The 18983-nt window shown below is 37.4% G+C and overlaps 2 long non-coding RNA genes across 4 annotated transcripts; one reads left to right on the top strand and one right to left on the bottom strand.

Annotated features, from left to right (window-relative positions):
* Nucleotides 1-439: 439 nt before the first annotated feature.
* Nucleotides 440-2326, bottom strand: LOC135294976 (uncharacterized). 2 transcript variants are annotated; one of them, XR_010357014.1, is made up of 4 exons: nt 2156-2326; nt 1161-1248; nt 864-941; nt 440-762 (listed from the first exon to the last, which is right to left on the bottom strand). It is a non-coding gene; the product is annotated as an uncharacterized LOC135294976 (long non-coding RNA). The 2 variants fall into 2 exon arrangements; XR_010357013.1 differs by lacking the exon at nt 864-941.
* Nucleotides 2101-6885, top strand: LOC135294977 (uncharacterized). 2 transcript variants are annotated; one of them, XR_010357015.1, is made up of 3 exons: nt 2101-2551; nt 3976-4133; nt 6792-6885. It is a non-coding gene; the product is annotated as an uncharacterized LOC135294977 (long non-coding RNA). The 2 variants fall into 2 exon arrangements; XR_010357016.1 differs by lacking the exon at nt 6792-6885 and adding an exon at nt 5526-5820 and having other exon boundaries at nt 3976-4089.
* Nucleotides 6886-18983: the final 12098 nt, after the last annotated feature.

Below are 18983 nucleotides of genomic sequence, written 5' to 3'. Positions count from 1 at the left end.
TCCCTTTATCTCATCTATTTTAGATGTTTCTCAGTGACGTGTGATTAAATTAATGTCATTCAATGACGCAAGTTAACCCTTCCTTGCCAGGCTGAGTTCTGAGTTTTATTTCCAATTTCTTGTTCTTGAAGGTTTTAAGTGGCCCTGTGAGAATTCTGCACAGGTGCTGCTGCTATCCCTTATTTGTAATAGGTGCTAGAGAAATAAACTTCTTTTCCTGCTAGTCTATGTTCTTTCTAGGTGGTCCTCTTATTCACTGCTATTAAGCAGACAGATACCTGGTATTTCCGAAAGAAATTACCATTTTAGTTTAAAAGCCTTAGTTTGTTTTTTCTTATTTTTTTTTATTTCCATTGATGTTGTCATTGTAGCTCTGGGGAAAGTGTTTGCTACATGCCCCTCGTGCCCCAGAAAAGTATACACAGCAACAACAGCTATGTTTACCTTTACTGTGTAAATAAGGCTCTTTATTCTTTAATAAATGGAATATGAACAAAGCTTTGGACTACAGAGTAATTTACTCTGCATACTAAACATTTTTGAGGTAAGTCAAAGTAGGCATGAAATAGAATGTGAATATAAGCTTCATTCCTTTTCCTGGATACCTTTGTACTGAACTCAGGCTGTGAATACAAGACATTTTGCAAGGCACTGAAGGAATACAGTCAGTTCATGACTAAGTAGGGCTGCTCATCACAGCTGGCAGGCACAGATATTCCATTCTGGAGATGTCTTGGCTCTTTGAAGATTGTTTGGTTATCTCTTGTCAGGGGAAAAAAAAAAAAACAAACCAACACACTTTTGGAGCTTTGTCTGTGAGGGCAAAGCTGCAGAAGCCGCAGTTTCCAGGTCAAGAGTCCTACCAGGATTAGGAGAGTGCTTTGAGCCTAAAAATTTGGAATTTTCAGTTTTGTAATCCTGGTGGAGAGTTGCTGAGACACCTACATGGTGAAACAGCAGCAAATTTTAGCAAATACTTGCAGTATACAATTATATTTCAGGTCAAAAACTAAAAATAGAAATAACAGTAATTATGAATATCAGTTTGTGATACAATGTTAACATTGTAGGATTTACTGCTTTGTAATTCTGGCAGCATTCCTGACTTCCACAAATTTCTGTGCCACTCTTGGCCAGGAGTGGTTAACCCACAGCTTTACCTGTTAGCAGCACCTGCTATCAGTACCCAACATTGCCTGTGTTAACTGAGTAACACAATCACACCTGGTAAGGAGCACATGATCTGACCTGCAAGATATGTTGGGGATTGAATTAGTGTTTATTTAATTTTATTTTCATGTTTATTCAACCAGCTGTGTGGCCAGATCCATTTACTTAATCAGTGAGATGATTTTTAACCTGTGGTCACTAACTATATACTGCAGCCCAGCTTTTACCAGGCTAGTGGTTGCTTGCTCTTCTCTCAGTACTTAAAATTAATATTGCTCTAAAGTGTGATATGAGTCAAGCAGAATTTGAATATAAAGATGGGAAACTGTATTCTGAAAGCTAGTCAGATTTGAGAGTGAGAACGTGCGATTGGGTTTCTCATTCAACATCTAAGCATGTAATGATTTTGTCCTGTGGCAGCAGTGTGGAGAATCACTTTTATAGGGGTTGCCAGTATATTATTTATGAAATACTTATTTCTTTTTTTTTTTTCTTTTCTGAAGAAGAAATATATATATACAGGGATTATGCTGCAATCTGCAGGAGATGCAGATCTTTACCAGCCAAACCCAGGAGGATCTGTTGGTCCAGAAACTTGATCTGAATAATTTTCACCCAGCAGCAGGAGTTTTTAGGATGGGGCTTCCAGCTGGGAGCTAATTAGATGCTGCTGAGCTTGCAAGGGCCTCAAGGTGGCAAATGCCACACATCTCATGTCACTAGCACACTCCAGCAGCCCCATCACATGCTCCTGCTCCTCAAAGGGCTCTCTGACATCTGCTTGAGCTGTGGGAATGCTGAAGGCATTTTCCTTCAGCTGTGCTTTTCAGTTTCAAGTATCAGGTGTGGGGCCTGTTACACTCACTGTTGCTGCCTCCCATTTGGTTGCTTTCCCTGCTGGGTCATGATGGCTTAGAAAGAAGTGCTCAGTGGGAGAAGACAGTGTTGCTGCAGGGATTTTGTATGTGTGGGCATAGGAGCTTACCAAGTGATGCTCACGAGGGGAGCAATACCTGCAATATCCAGCTGTGCATGTGCTGTTGGATCCTGCGGCACCTGCAAGCTCAAACATGATTTATGCTGGGTGTCCACGCTGCCAATTCTATGTCAGTAGCTTGTGGCTTGTGATGTCAAGGCATCCTGGAATGAGCCTGGGATGAGGTCTCTGCTGAACACTGGGAAGCCCAAAATTGCTGAGAGGCATCACAACACACCTGGCCACAGGCACTGTGATGATTCTAAATCAAGTCCTTGTGACTAGTGGGGAGTGTTTGATGTAGCACTGCCCCAGCCCTTCCTCTTGATCTCCATGAAAGCTCAGTTGAAGCCAGAAACTGAGTCTTGTCTGTGCCTGACAAGCCCAGAAGGAAAGGCAGTTTGGGTATAGTTTCAAAAGCTTTTTTGGGAGAATCTTGCTAAGGTTCTATTGCTTTGAAATAGGAGGGCTAAGAAGACACAGATAAATAGAAGATAAACTTAAAAGAAAAAAAAAGAAAAATAATTTTCACTCATTAACAGAACTGTGTGGCTTGAGTTTAGACATTAATATGGGACAAAGTGAGAACCCCAGCTAGCTGCCCTCAGGCTGCAGACACCACTTGCTTAGTCTCAACTTGGAGTTGCAGTAGGCACTAGAGGAGATATAAGGCTGTTTTAATCCTGGTGCCTAACTGCATATTTAGAAGTCTGACCTAACTTTAAAAATGCAACTCCCTACAACTAGTTGTATTGTACATACCAAAAACACCTGCAAACAGTTCAATTAAAAGGTTTGCAGTAGCTTTCTTCATTACTTGAAGAGCTCTGAAGATAGTTAAATGGAATTCATCATACAAATTATTCAAGATTCTCCTTGTCAAATATCTTGGAATGGTCTTCATGCAATTTTTTAATTCTTGATTGGCCAGCTCTAGCTGGATTTGTGGCCCAGCTTTTCAGAAGTATTGAGAGAGAGCTGCCCTGTGCAAACATGCGTGGCCATCAAAACCATTCAGTTTACAGCCAGCCAGTGCCTGTGAAAACTGGAGATTAAAGTCAATCTGTTCTTGCATAGCTGGAACAGCAGGAATTGACTCCATAGGTGGTTGAGCAGCTCCGAGCAATACTAAACTGTAATGAATTTGTTTTGCTGGAAAGAGGTGAAGCCTCAGAGCTACATCTACCCAGGACATCCACGGAGCAGAAACTTGTGGGAATACCATGAATTGCCCAGAGACAGAGCGGGATTAGTGTGTGTTTGCTTCTTTAGTACTGCCCCTTTATCACACAAAAACAGTTATTATTTGAGCTGCTTTGGGAATACACTGTATGCATTTTCCATAAGTATTTTCTGTGAATTGGCTTTTGTGAAGTCCAGATACTTTTTTTGCTAAACCCTTTTGAATATGAAATGATTTATAAGTGTCCTTTTTCTTGCCTTGCAAAACCACTAGTTTTAATTTTTGGGCTTTTCCTGGTGGGGCAGATTATTTCTGCAAGATTATTTTCTCCATTCTGTATGAGAGTATTATTTTCTCAATTTCTGTATGAGAGGAAATAGCACTGTAGTTTTTAAAAGAGATACATTTAAATATTCTGTGTACTTCATGTTCAACATAATGTTTTCTTTAATGATATTAAATATAAGTAATAGCTAAAACATAATTTTATTTAATTGTAGGGGTTTTGATTTTTTTTCTTCCTGTTTTGGGGGGTGGGGTTTAGTTGTTTAGACATGTATATTTACAGCTCTATGGACTAAGTTGAAAAAGAAAAAAAATCATCTTTCTCTGGAAAAAGAGGTAAGTGATTACTCTTCTTGCAAAGGTTGGGACAACAGCAGAGAAAAATCGGGCTCTTGTGTCTTAGAGCTATTGTGGCCTCCCTGGCAGGAGAAGGTGGAGACAACAGCTCTATTCCCACCATTCGTAGACAGCAGAGGTAAAAGAGGCTCCCAAAACCCAGCAGCATCCCCTACATTTCAGGTGAAAAGAAACAAATGCTCTCGCTAAAAGGAGCCCTTTGGTTTAAAAAAAAAAAAAAAAAAAAAAAAGAGAGAAATTTGATGTACTTTAAGAACCCGGTAACAGCTAGAATTAAAATTAACAGGATGAGGGTTTGTCTTGTTATATGATTTCTAGCAGCTTTATAACAAGCCTCTTAGAAACTGTACATGAAAAAGACCCAGAGTCTACAAGTTAATTAAACTTTACTTGAGATTCTAACTTAACAGAGAAATAAGCTGCTACATTTTTTCCTAATTAAACATCATTTTTACATTTTACTTATGCAAACCACATTATCATATGTAAGCAACTGAGATGCTTTCCTTAACTCAAAATATTAAAATTTGACGTATAGAAATGTTTTAACTTAGTAAGGCTAAATCCCAATCCAGTCATAGATTTGTGTTAATAATTAAGAAATTCCAGGCATTTAATATCTTTAGGAGTTGGATACAGCAAAAGCTTTAGTATTTTAAGAATGTTTAGAAGACAAGTGACTGTGTTAGTCTCCCATAAATATTTTAACATGACATCATGGGGTTTTTTTTCCTAATATTATAATTTTCTACATAAGAGAAAATAATTTGTGAGGATTTATATGTATGTAAATGTATATTTGTGAGGATTTGCATGTATATAATGCTAGTTTTATCAGTCTGATTCAACTTATTTAACACTTGTGCTGTTACATAGCTATGGCCATAAGAAAGTCTAACTAGCATTTTTCTTCTGCTGGGATTTGTTCCACTTAATTATTTTGTACTTCAGTGCAGAGAAAAAGAAAGGTGTCTCCGTAAAGCAGACATTACAAATAGATTATGGGGCTGTAATGTAAAACCTCTTTATAGCCAGATTTCATTCAGTACTAATCAAAAAGAGATTGTGTGGAAAGAGTGTTTTTAATGCCCTATATCCAGTGGACTTAATTTCATTATAATTTTGGTGCAAATGCTAAGTTGTTGGCTTTTTTCCCACTGGAAAAAAACAGGTGCAAATGAACAGAGAGAAATCAGCTTCCAGTAAAACTGGTATTTTGAAGGAGAGAAAAATCCAGTATGCTTAGTAGATCATCATGAGAATTCAGAGCTCTCCATTAGGCAGCTTCCACTAATCATCACCATTTTAAAAAACCCTGAGCAGAAGTTCAGCAGAAAATAGATATTAGTGCCTTTACTGGGCAGCTTCATCATTTCACCCCTGACCTCAGGCTAGGGAAGTAATCAGAGGAGGAACACAAAAGCTGCAAGAAACTTTGGTTCACGATGAATGCCTCAAAGATTTTTCCCTTAGAGGTGTGGCCTCAGCACATCTTTGCATATGCCACCCTTTAGCAGAGCAATCCCACCCAGCTCCCATCCTTAACACCTCCAGAGGCCGTGCCTTGAACCCTGCTGTCCGTGGGCAGTGCCTGCAGGGAGCCAAGCTCGAGGACAGCATGCTCACCACCTGAGTTGCTAAGCAGATGGGTTCCTTTCTTTCCTACCAGTTGGCACAAAATGTTCTTGCAGCTCTGGGTAAGGCAGCATTCACTTTCAAGCTTGGCAATGCCTGCAATATCCTCCAGTTCCAGAGGAGGAAAGAAAGATCCACAATCAGTAATACCTGAGATGGGTGAATGTGGCAACCAACGTTATCTTGATAAAATGAGCACTGAAATAAACTGCTAGATGGATGTGTTGCAGCTGGAGATATAGTGAGCTGTAGTAATTCGGGTAGATGGTGAACTGTGGGGCTTTTCAGTTCATCTCCACACATGGTAGGTAATTGCTTCATTCCCAATCTTTGTTCAGATAGCCACTGAGGGAATCGATAGTGAGCCTAGCCCCCAGGTGAAGTGTGTTCACCTTTAAAACATATTTTAAGTGTAGCAGCTGCAAAGTGCTTTAGTGCACAATAACATTTTCCCTGGGTGTCAAAATCAAGTGACTGAAAAGCAGGATAGGCATTGCCAAGGACAAAGGTAACATCATATTACTTACATTTATGGCATGTTGCCATTATTTCATTTGCAGCATTAAGGGGAGTAGAGATATAGCTCTGCATATTGAAATGCAGAGCACGTTAAAATGCAGGCTAAAGAGAGCTACTCTGTGCTTATTAAATATAACTGGGTTTTTGAAACATATTTATTGTGAAATGTGTGAGAACGTTATTAAAAAGTACCAGTTTGTATGCCATGGGTAATTAACAATAATTATCTTTCTAGTGGTCAGCTGAAATATAGCTGACATAAAAAAGAAATTTCACACATATTTAAATTAAAAATTAATTAAAACACATTTTGAAAATAACCCAATTTTACATCAGTGATATCTGTCAACAAATACCAAGGTTTGCCTATGTTATCTAGGCTTAAGGAGATACTGCCTGTTCAATAATGTTTGTTTAATAACAATAACTAAAGATCCCAAACCCTATATTGTCATACTGGGAAAATACAATTCTGCTGATCAAAAAAAGCAGCTGGGAGATCTTCATGATATAACCTAATTTTGTTCTATTTGAGAAAGGGTCTCCACAGTTAAAAAAAAACTCAAACAGTCATAGAACAAACCTTACTGTATGACTCAGGAATCTTTGTTAGAGCTTAATTCTCACTGTTTCACATAAATGCTGGCTCCTCTTCTGCCTGAACAGTGCTTGGTATCAGCAGTGGGGAGATGCAGTTTTGTTCGCCTGGTAGATCTTGCTGCTCCATGTTTCCAGTGTCCAAGCAAATTGCTTCATTTGGGTAACCTCAGGATTTTTGCCACTTCATCCCTGAGAGCTCGGGATCTGTCAGGTGACTGAGATCTCCCTTGTCTGATCCAAGCCTAATGGTTTCTCCAGAATCCATGAACACAGGGAAATAGGAATTGACTTAGAGACTGCCTTGGCCTTTACCCAGGGACATGGATAGAATGATTGTTGTGACTCTGATGGGATATCAGTTTATTGCTCTAAGTCTATTGAATCTGAATTGGAGTTGTCAGAATCTGTCTCCTAGTGAGTGAAATTTTTAGTAGAATGTATTTTCTTTTATATTTTAGCACCTTCTATGTCAGGGTAGTTCAGTAATGATGTGTAGAAATGCTCAATTCTAAAACCAAAACTGATTTACTGAACTATCCATTTTCCCAGCTCTGATTAAGGAAACACATCCAATTACATAAGTATATTATTAATGTTCATCTGTAGTGTAGTAGAATTAAAATTGCAATGTCTCCCAATCACAGCCTAAACCACGCAGTAATCAAGCATGAATTTAGCAAGTTCATTTTTCCATTATGCTGTTTTCAACACAAAGTTACCATATTAGCATATGGTACCATAACATTGCAGTTCAAACTAGAAGAAAGAAATTCTTTACTGTGAGGGTGGTGAAACACTGGCACAGAGAGGCTGTGGATGCCTCGCCCCTGGAAGCACTCAAAGGCAGGCTGGGCTGGGCTTTGAACAAGCTGATTTTACTGAAGATGTCCCTGCTCATTGCAGGGTGGTGAGATTATGGAGCACACCTTTGAGATGCCATGATTCCTGCTTGAGACTGCTCTTGTCTTTAATCAATTTTAAAAAAGAAGGTAACAGAATGTGATTGAAAGCCCCTAAACAGTATCATTTGCTGAAATGAAGAGTAGAAACAACATATTTTGAAGGCTTGCTATTTTAAACTTTCAATGCTTCAAGTTCTCTCCCTCTTGACTGTTGCCCCAGTGGGCCATGTCAAAACAGTTATGCCACTGTACTGAGTTCAAATCTACAGCACAATGTCCAGGAGCCTAACTCTGCTGGATTCAACTTATTATTTTAAGTATGTGATGCTGTATTTAAACATCAAATTAGAGAGGAGAAAGAAAAGTGAATTTGCTTGGTTGATTGGGTTTGTCTCTGTGTGTCAAAGAAAATTTCTTTATAAAATGATGCACTGAAAATAGCAAAAATTCTTAAAGGTTTATCTTTGGAAAACAAAAAACAACCAAATATTGTCCTTTGCACTGTGCCAAGGTTTAAAAGCAATTGTTTCTCATTATGTAACTCCCTTTCTTTCCCTTTTGTTCTTAACTGGAACAACCTTCTTCTTTTTTACTTCAGTTATCTAGTTAAAAATAAGCAAAACTGTGCAAATAATCCATCCTCTGTCTGTCATTAATGATTTTATGATATGCATTGCATTGGTAATTTTACCTACTGTAAAATTTTTGGGTTTAGCTAAGATTAACTGCACTTCAAAATACTTTCAATGCTAATAATACAGACTGTCCTTACATAAGCAATCTGCTCATTCGTGAGGGTTTTATTTTTTTGCAATTTTGTGATAATCTAGGTCTGTTTTTCTCTGACTCACTCATCTGCACTTGCATTATGCCACCACTGAGGAGTATTTTCCTTAGCAGCAGCCATGCACAAAGGAGAGGTATGGTCACAATTCAGAAGATATGAGGCAAGGAACATTACCCTCAAATAGAATCTTTGGCTAAAATCCAGTATACAGCTAAGCCTGCAGTGCTTTATTTAAAAGAAAAGAAAAAAAAAAAAAAAAGAAAACAACAACAGCAACAAAAAATAATTTTAAAAACCCTCAAAAAAACTAAACATTTAAAGAATTATGCTTTTTATTTAATGGACTAAATTCACTCTACTAGGAAAAAAAAAAAGAGAATCTCTGTTTTTACTTCTACATTGTGCTACTAGACCATAACTATTCCCTTGGAGTTTATTCTCTATGTCACTTGCTAATGTTTTTTAAAAAACCCCAAACACAGGCAGGTGCTAAACCATTAAATACTAAGTGAAGACATCCAGATTGCATAACTAATATCAATGTAAAATGAATATAATAAGTTAGAGAATATTATTTTATATTATTTATATTTGAATATTATTTTATATTTTGCAAAAGCAGACTTTGACTTCCTAAACACTAATGAGTACTTATGGACTTATTGTTCAGTGTTTTTACAACCATGAATATGCAATATGAACTACATAGAAGATCTTATAGGTATTTTATTGGAAAAGAGTAGCTAGATGTTAAAACTTCTGTATATAAAAAGTTTGGGATTTTTGGTTTTGTTTTTTATCTTTTCCCTATCATTAAACCCACAGCAATGTCCCATATTTTCATAGAATAAGGTGAAACAGTTCAAGCAACACATTAAGGATCTGGAGTTTTCCATACTTTTTTCTAAAATTAACTTTTTTAAGGTGTTAAAGTTGTTTGGGTTGGTTTGTTTGCTTTCCGAGGAGGCAGGCAGGACTGTCCTGCTGCTCCTGAGATGTAATGACATTTGTTCCCCACTCTGACTGTGAGCCCAAGCTATTTTTCCTGTGGCAGTGGGATGTCCTCCCATTCCTGGGTCACTGGAGATGCCTGAACCCCCTCTAGGACCTGTAACTCTGAATGTACCATGCCTTATCCAATCTTTTTCTTACTAATCCTTCTCTGTCAGATGGCTGTAGTAGTCATGCTGTACTTGGAGATACTCTGTTGGGGCTGGAGATGCTCACTGAATTATGAACCGGGAGTCCAAGCTCCTGCAGGAAAGCCATGAGCCCAAAATAGCCAAACTGCAACCTTTTATTCAGATCAGCTGCTACTAAGAATTAAATTGTAGAGGAAAAAAGATGGAGGAAGCAGAATAAATGGGTGCTTCCCATTTGCTCCATCAGTAACCAAAAATTCTTGTTTTTATTGCAAGAGCAAGTGGAATTTAGCAGTTGGAAATAAGCAGCCATATGAGTGGTAGTGAAAAGTAGGATGTGGTTGCCATTGATTGTTATTGCGAGGTAATGTAATGGTGATATAGAAGATGGCTAGGTGGGATCTTTGGGTTAGTTTTTATTTCTTTAGAGGAAATTTTGACAAATAGGAAAAGCGCAGACAGACTGAGAGTTTAGGGATTTTTTACATCTTCCAAAAAGTTCCCAAAACTTTATATAAGATTCTGACATTTTTACTTTTTTTTTTTCCCTTGAAATTACTTTTATGCAACTGATGCAAATTAAAGAGAACAATTTTTAAGAGGTTTCTATGAAATTAATGTAACTCTGAGAATCTTCTGGATCAACTTCTCAGCAGGTCTCCAAAATGCTTCTCTGACTTCAAGGAATAGGATCCAGTATAATTTATACCATCAAACCCGGGTAGATTTATGCCATTCAAAAAACCCTGTGATCCTTAAATGGAGATCAAGTAGGTGTATGATAACTAGAACAATGTAAATTCTTAGTACAAGGTTGTGACAGGGGATTGTTTTAGATTTCTTAGTAAACTGTCGAGGGTTTTTTTTTTCAAGATACTATTAGCACTTCTAAGAGTTTCTGAAGAAACAAATGAACATAGGTAATGTTTGAGTTTTGATCCCCTATGTCAGAGGTTATCAAGAAAGGCTTAAGTCTAAATTCAGCCATGATTCATGAATAAAAAATTATGAAGGGGATAGTAGGATCAGTCACAACAAAGACAGCAGTTAAGGTATTGTCTTAAACTCACAGATCTGAATTCATGAAGAAGAATTTATAAATTCAGTCAAGATAACCTATCAATTTCTCTTTAATTGATTTTGGTGCAGAATTTTGCATGTGTTCTCAAAGTTTCCTAGCATTATCTGGAAGTGTTGTGTTAAGTTTTCTAACTCTGTTTAACAATGAACTGATGATTTTTATTAATCATTCCAGAAAACAAGAACCCCAATCCCCAAGTTCAAGAATCAGTTGAGGAATGAGAATTATTAAATTCTTTGCTCCTACTTTTGTGTTTTTCATTGCACGATTACTATTTATCTGAGCTACATATAGAAAATTATATAGAAGTTTCATTTGTAGATGCTCATAAATGTTCACTGATATGTGGGCTTTGTTATACGGATACCAAAACCTTAATTCACACATTTCTTCAGTTCTAATGGGTGTACAAAAAAAACTGGCTGATCAGACTGAAATACTGGCACTGCAGGAAAACAATTTATCCACTTGAGTGTATATTGGGTAGCTTTGCCGCTGTAAATCCCTTTGTCCCATGGGATTACTCTAATATAAATGGAATAATCATTCCTCCTTGAGTATGACAACTGTAAAACCTGTCACCTAAATAGTCTGATAATATGATTTCCTGAAGAATTCATTGCAGAATAGTTGGAGAAATATATATATATATATATATATATATATATATATATGTTCCAACTACAAGTAAGGAGCCTGTTTTTCAGGAAGATAAACCAGAGGTTCTCCTGTGATGTTGTGTCTGTACAGAAATCACATGTTGGTTTAGGTTTGATAAAGCTTGTCCAGGGAGGAAGTTAGGTTGTTCAGTGCTTTTAAATGCCCTTTAGAAGTTAATTACTGTGCTGAATACAAGCCTGTAGAAGTTATTGTTATTTATAATTTGACCCTTTTTCACTGCTTCTTGCTCTAACCTCTGTCCCCCCTGTCCACAAAAAACAAAAGATGATGTTTTTTACTACCTTGAAGAGATTTGACAGGAGATTAAATGTCTACAGGATAACTCAATTTTCACACCCTTTAAATAAATAAGGTAAGAAAGTGAGTTTTAAATATTCACTTTGGATTCTTTTTGGTTGATTTTTTTTAAGCATGGTTGTCTGCAAATTGCTGCTAAAATGCTGCATGGGAGAAGTTTATATACATGTAAAGGTAACAGAAAGCCTTAGGATAATTCAGATAAGTAGTCAAAGAGCTAGGGGATAGGCCTGTAGGAATCAGGAACTCAGGTGCTCAAAAAGCTGTTTATTATCCACTTTTCATTGTTTAAGCCCAAGAACAGGCTTCTCAAGCAGATGCTCAGTTGCTTCAGGGTTTCGTCGGGTCTGTGCCAATGTCAAGCACATTTTAATGTTGTGCTGGGTTAAGTGTTCTGCTCATGCAGCCCTCCTGCTGAGCAGCCCTTGTTCAGATGTGCTTCTAAAATTGTGGTGTGTTTTTAGCTGTGAAGAAAACCCACAGGTCTTGGGGGAGGCTACCATGTGTTTTGTAACATTGTATTTCCTGACTTTATGGCTTTATGGACAGGCTTCATTCCAGCAATAGTTCCAATTTGGTTGTTAAAAATAATTACTGAATTTCACTTTTTTTTTCATTATTTTTTATTAACATTTTGAATGCATCAGGGACTTGTATGTATTAAAAATAAAGATAAGTTGTTTTTGGTTTTTTTTTCTTTAAGATATTTAGGGATTCAGTTTGAGCTGCTGCAGGATAAAAACAAGTTAGTAGCTCAGACTTTTCCCTTTTCACTCTTCTTGCAAAGGCATCTGCAAGAATCTTAATGATAATCTCACCAATATCTATATCTGGCCTCTTCTTTCACGGGTGATAATTACAGAAGTAATGGAAAAGAAATAGTAGAAACAGATGAACAGGCATCAACTTGGATGGCACTGCTGGCAAAGTAGCAAGGCAATTTTCAGTATATGAAGAGAAAAGTGCATCTACTTAATGAGGGCCAGAACTATACAGAGCCAGTTAAGTGAAGATGAGCACAAAGGAAGAAGGTAATAGTGAATTTACAGGGATTCCCTGCATATTTTGGGGCTTGCTCCTTACTTTTTTAATTTTCTGAGTACATCCTCCATTGCCTTTGGCAAGTCTAAGCAATAATTTGCTGTGTAATGAATAAGGTTTCTGAGTGCCCGTGGTGTGCTCGAGGCTGTGTAGTCAGCCCAGTAAATATGGGATCTGTTTGCAGGCATGTAAAGCAAAACACTGGGCATGGGAGACTCTAACCTGCTTTAAATGTTCTTCAGGCTTTGTGTGCATTTCCTGCCAAATGACTCTGAGATTTCTGTTCCAGCAGCCTGCACAACCAGGGACAGCCAACATATTCTGTGCAGAATAACTTGGAGAATTTCAGCTCCTGGTTTGTGACCTACTTATACTTAAAATGGTACTTGGAGATGAATGTTCTTTCCCCGCATATACCTATGCTACGAAGAGATACTCTGAAGTTTAACTTTGCTAAATGTTATGCAAATTCAGTGCATTTTAACTTTCACAGTCTGTAACAGAAGTCCTACACTTTACTTTAAACACACATTTTGCATAACAATGTTAAGTTCCATACATTATCTTAAAATGCAAAATGTATAAATCTGCATGGCTGCAAGAGCATAAGCAGAACATAGCACTCTGTGAAAATGGAAGTGTAGTCCCAGCAGCATGCAGCATCTGTGTATTAATCAAGACCACTGATAGCTTTGTTTCAGGAAAAAGAAGTTAACTTTAACTTTTTTTTTTCCTTTAATTTATGAAGAACGAGGATATATTAAGCAATAATGCACTCCAAGAGAGAGCATTTAACACATGAAGAGGTTCACATTTTTATCCTACTAGGCTAAAAGAAAAGCCGTAAAGTTTTCAAATTTATAATGCTGTGGCAGAGATAAACTCCAGAAATCATAATTTAGCTGTTTCTCTGTCAGTCAAAAAAAGCAGTTACAGTTCAGTAATCAGATCCTAGTTATTAATTTTTCCCTCTTAAAAAAATGAAAACCTCAAAGTTTTCTTCATTGAACAAATTTCCATCAGTGCAAAGAAGGACTCAGAGGACAGAGAGACGTATTGACTGTGTACCATCTCCTGCTCATGGCTCTATTCAGTGTGGAACTGGGAAGTGGCAGGGCCAGAGGAGGCTCCTAAGTGGTGCTGAGAAAAGCAGCAAAGCAATTTTTTAATTAAAGGAAGAACTATTCTTTAGCTCACCTTCATTCCCCTCCCTTCCCACGGCCTCCAAAGGCATCAGGATTTGCCAAAGAATGCAGTGGCTGCTGTCATAAATGTGGGAGTGAAGAGACTTGGGGTGTTCAGCCTGAAAAACTGGCTCTCCTGTGCCTAAAGGGGTCCTACAAAAATGCTGGAGAGGAGTTTTCACAAGGCCATGGCACGTTGTGAAGCAAGGACAGAACAAGGTGAATGGCTTTAAACAGAAAGAGGGTAGATTTAGATTAGATATTAGGAGGGAATTCTTTTTTGCAATGGTGGTGAGAGACTGGCAGGGGCTGCCCAGAGAGGTTGTGGATGCTCCATCCCTGGAAGTGCTCAAGGCCAGGATGGATGCGGCTTTGAGCAATACGATCTAATTAAAGATGTTCCTATCCATGGCAGTGTGCCTGGAACAAAGTGATTTTTAGTCCAACCCAAACTATTTGATGAATATCATTAATGATTACTATTTTGACATGTTCATAGTTCAAGATTTTTCAAAAGTATTTAAACTTTCTATTCACAGAAATTGTTCTCAGATGATGTTTTCTGCATCATCTGCTGAAATCCATGGGACTTGCTTTAGCACCTTTCCATTAAATGTAGACAATTCACCTCTGTGCTTAACTACATGTTTGGGTTCCTAAACACTTCTGAGATTATAATCTTAAATTTCTTGTCTGCAATAACAGAAGAGCTTATGACAGACTGCCATCATTTATCTGCACTCACAAACATAATCTGTTCCCTACCCACCAGAACATCCTTTAAAATGTACTGAATAAATCACCTCTGCCTAAATAATTACATGTTCAGGTTGTAAACCATTAAGGTTCAATGATTTATTAGAAACCTTTAGAATATGATGCTCTGGTTTGGTAAACATTCCCAGGCATATCAAGAAGCCATACTCCTGGCAGAGAAACAAGGCAGAGAAATGGTATTTCTGTGGTTTTATCTTTTTTCACCAGGTTCTGCAAAGTGTATGTCCACATGAATAATCAAGTCCTATTCCTCACAAAATGTTTAGGCGTGTTGTTTTCCCTAACTGAAAGAAGCATAAAAATACAAAATCCTTTCTGCTGTTACTTTGATAATAGTAGTGGGAAAGCTGAAGTGATTGCACTGCTCTCTTAGGTGGAGTCACATGGTGCCATAAATAGTTAAATGTTTCTCAAACCAAATGGCAAAAACCTTCTGTTAAAAGCTTGTGGATTTTCCAGTTCACTGTACAGATTCTTCTCACAGAAAAATCATTTAGTCCCTACTGGCTTTTTAAAACTGTCATAAATGTTTTGACTATATTTAAACTTAAATTATGCCTTTCATGTGGAATACTATCTTATAAGAACAAGGAAAAGGGGAAAATGAAAACATGGGGGTTTTTTTAATACCATATTAATTAACTCTACGTTTTAGACTCTATAGCAGGTTGGTAATATGACATAATTTAATGTTAGTGTGTTCTGGCACCTATTGACTGATTCTGGGGGAGTATTTTTGGCATGTATTTGTAGAAAATGAGCTCTTTTTATTTGTTGGTTGCAATGTGCATGCAACTTTTTTTTTTTGACATGGTCTCTTAATTGTTCTTTATGTGATAAAGCACTTTTTGCTACACATCAGACCGAACAGCCTGGTTACTGCTTTCATGTGATAATAAGAAAGTCATAATTTTTACAAAAGGGGAAAGGATAGCTCCTGTCTTCTTTGTGATCACTCAGGAAAGTAATTTCTAGCAACGTTGATTGAAAGGACTGTTTGATAACACCTTTTTGGGTGTTCCTCCCACAGAGCATCTGTTCTGGGTATCACAGTAGATATCAGTATAAAGACCAGCACTTTGGGTAACCCCAAAATTTTTAGTTTTATGGCTGATCCTCCAAACTAATGTGGACTAATAAACTTGGACTGGTAAACTCTGACCTAAATGTCTGGGAGATCAAATTTATACGCCCCTGCTTTCTGAGGATGACACAATAAGTTGGAAACTGAACTAAAGCTCTTTTGACTTTACTATCTAGACCAATTTAGCAAAATTTATATAGTTATTGTTCCAGTGAATTTTATGTAACTTGTTCAGGACCTTGTGCAAATTATAAGGTATGCCTACCACCTACTACTTTCTGGTATTCAATGCTTTTTAAAAACATTTCCTAAAAACTCAATTAAAGATTTCTGCAAAGGCTTAGGAAAAGTTAGAGTTTGAAGAGGTGATCTTAGCTGTGATTTTCACATGTGATGTTTAATTTTTAAGCCCCTGAGCCCCTGTACTTATGGAGAATGAGCACGAGCAAGCAATCTAAAAACCTGGAAACAGTGGAGCAGAACAACAGAAATATGTGGGGGATTTGTTTCTGTTTTGTTGTTGCTGGATATGAAGAAAGAAGGGAGAATACAGCACAGGATATAGAATATTTTTTTCCTACTCTTCAGACAGAGCTATGTGTTTAACAGGTATTAGTTTGGGCAACTTAATAAAGAGCTGGAACTTTTCCCCTGGACTGTCTGGCAGAGGAATGTGTTTAACTTATGTTGTCAAGGTAACACCAGCAGCTTTTGCAGTCCCCTTGAGTGCTTTATTTTCCATTCTTTAATATTTGCTGGATATGGTGAGCAGAGTTGCACACCCCTCAAAATGTTTCCCAGGGCCAGCAGGTCATTGCTGCAATCTACCCATGAGACCCCTCCACTTTTTTGAGGTGATCTTGTAGCTGTTGGAGGAAACATTTTTTTATTTTTTTTTTCCCCTAGGATGACAAGTTTCAAAAGACCTGTCTTAAATATTTTTTCTTTAAATTTCCTTGATGCTTGCACTGGAGGAGAAGAGAATTTTTGTGGCTTTAAATATCTCACTTTCTATCATGAGCAGAATTATGCTGGACACAGAACACAGGATTAGGGTCATGTTTTGAAATACTTCTTTTTAATGCAAGGGGCTCTGCATGGACCAAAGCTCTGGTGATAGAACCGTAGAAATAATTTCACAATTAATTTGTTTATAGTGCACTAATTCCCTCTCTTACTCTGCATGTTAAACAATATGTGTCCATAAATTAGTTGCAAATACACACTGGCAAAATTATTATCTCCCTGGCCCAGTCTCTTTGCATTTTTCATCAGAAGGGTTGCAGTCCCCACATTGGATTTCACAGTATGGTGACTGTAGCTGCAGGAGCACTGCAGGGCTCCATTTGCGAGAAGCCTCATGAATTGAATCCCATGGTTCTGTCTGCAGGGGGTGACTAGCAATGAACCAGCCCCTGTATATTAAAATATACTGAAGAACGTTTTCAAGGGCAACTGCCAAATGGTTTTCCTTTTTGACAATTAGAAGCTAACTTCTCCTGCTCCTTCAAAGGCCTCTTATTTAACTGCTTCACTTCACTTTGATTATTCCAACAGACTCAGCACTATCAGTGTGCTCCCTTCTCAGCTGTCTTTCCTCCAGACTCTTTTAGAGTGTGTCTTGCCATCCATACCCATTCTCTATATCAGCTAACATACAGAGCCTGGAATGTAAACCATCACATTTTGTGAGTAGGACCGACAGGAGCAGCTAATATACTTCCTTAAGTACCAACAGAAATACACAGAATGTGTCTTCACAGGCATTTTAGCTCAGATCAGAAATGTGCTGTAGCAGTGAGTGCCTCAAAGGTAATTTCCCATGCTGTGGTCTTAGTTGCTGGCTGAGGTTAAACCACAACAAGCAGATGAGCTGGATTTCTGTTGGGTGAAAATAGACTGGAAGATGCATGCCAAGAAAGTTTATAATCCTCTCTGAGCTCTTACAGTCACTCAACAGGGCAAAAATAGAGCTAATCTGAGGTGGAAAAAGGAAAAAAAACCAAAAATATATAGACAAGATATCAAGTCCTCAGAAGTAGCAATAGTTTTTCTCAATAAATCTGTGTAAGATGGACTGAGCCAACACTAAGTCTCATTGAAATCAATGGCACTTGTATAATTTCCCCAAATGCTGGGAGAAATTACTTCATCATTTCCTGAAATGGCCAATAATTTGCATCTCTGAGAAGGCAAATAGTAAGTTAAAACTTTGTTTGAAAAGGTCTGATTTTCACTATAAATTTGTAATAAACTCAGTGTAATTTCTCACTGTATGAAAATCGCCCCAAACTCACAGTGCCTTGCGAAATTAAAATATTTCTGGATTCAAGAAACAGAGAGCAACAACAACAACAAACCCTCATGCTTACCTGCAATTTTAGGGAAAAACAAGGCTCAAAAGCCAGTTCTGTAAGGTTCTATAATTTCATACAACCTGATTTGGCTCAGGTGGAATTATAGATGGGATTATGTGTCTTCTATTAATTAATTTTTTGTGTTTTGTTGTCTTCCAAAGCAAAATTCTGACTAAGAGAAACCCTGGATGAAGAGTAATGTGCTCCAAATTGCAAGGAAAGTACATTACTCAGCTGACAGCTGACCTGTCACTTATAATTAATGTCAGAACAGCAGTAAACCAAAATGACTACTTTTCCAACTGATATAACTTGTCTTCTGCCTTGTCCTTTTTAAACCTCTTTCAACACACTATATCTACTGGCATATCCTTCTAAAATCCCTTTCAGTGCTGTGTTTTGATCTCTTTAGCCAGTTGATTCAATTTTTTCACAGTGTACTTTTGTTTAATTGAATGATGTTCTCTTAATTAAGAAATAATTAAAATGGAATTTCACTGAAAATATCTAGGTCTTACCTTATTTCCTGTTTTGCCTAAGAAGACAATCTGCTGGAGGAACCATGTGAAAAATAAAACACACATTATATTAAAGGGCTAATCTGTTTTAACCATAATAAAAGTTTTCTTAGTACTGCAGATACTCAGAAGGATCTTTTCACTCCCTTCCTTATCTCTCTTAAATCTCTCAGAGAAATGAGAAATCTCTTCTATTCTCCTGGATTTAATTTACATATTGTCAGCACTCTTGACTGGTCTTAGAATTGACACATGCAAGAGAATTGAAAGAGGAATAATAAGTTGAACTATTAAAGTAAGTGAGAAGGGAAAGAAATGAATATTTGTGAAGAACATGCACAGAGGATATAGTAAAATAGAAAATGTGGAAGTTAAGGATGATGCCTGCATTTCTTCTCTTAATGTAA

This window comes from Passer domesticus, chromosome 2 (assembly GCF_036417665.1).
Source record: "Passer domesticus isolate bPasDom1 chromosome 2, bPasDom1.hap1, whole genome shotgun sequence".
Lineage (NCBI taxonomy): Eukaryota > Metazoa > Chordata > Aves > Passeriformes > Passeridae > Passer > Passer domesticus.
The sequence above is the reverse complement of the archived record's forward strand: the minus strand, read 5'-3'. Positions and strand labels throughout refer to the sequence as shown.